Below are 641 nucleotides of genomic sequence, written 5' to 3' on the forward strand. Positions count from 1 at the left end.
CTCCCGGCCCGACCCTAGGCGTTTGGCCGCACACGGGCCCCAGCCGCACCCCGGACCAAGGCCGGGTTCTAGGGAAAGCGGCCGCTTCGTTGGAAACTTGCGGGGAAGCGGGACGGCCGGGGAAGTTTAGCCGGGGTGCGCCCTCCCCGTGCTGCCTCGCCTGCAAACGAGCCCGATCCCCGGCCTTCCCTCTTTATTTCCCCCCAGAAGAGCCTGGACTGGGGAATTAACGCCGCGAGAAAAGACCCTCTGGGGGAGCACAGCAGCTCAAGGGCTCGAGCGCCTGGGCGCTGCTCCCCAGGTGATCCACGCCGGAAAGGTCCGCAGCCTTGCGAGCCGGGCGCTGGCATAAAGGTGGCAAGACCTCATTATCATACAGCTGAGGGTTTATCTCTCCCTCCCCCCCCTCCGGCCTCCCATCCATTTAACAAGCTGAAATAAAAAGCCACATGAAAGGCCTTCTCTGTGCTTGGCTTTAATGAGGGACACGCGACCCAACAATAAGCGCACGCTGCAATCAGGCCAAGGGCTTTACTGGCACACGCCAGACCGCAGCCCGGCTGCAGCCCGGCCCCGGCCACTGCCAAGCAGCTTGACACGGCCCGCGGCCCCCCGCGGCCCCCGCTCCCGCCTCGCTTGCC

The sequence above is a fragment of the Aptenodytes forsteri genome, unplaced genomic scaffold, assembly GCF_000699145.1.
Source record: "Aptenodytes forsteri isolate BGI_AS27 unplaced genomic scaffold, ASM69914v1 Scaffold146, whole genome shotgun sequence".
Classification (NCBI taxonomy): Eukaryota; Metazoa; Chordata; class Aves; order Sphenisciformes; family Spheniscidae; genus Aptenodytes; species Aptenodytes forsteri.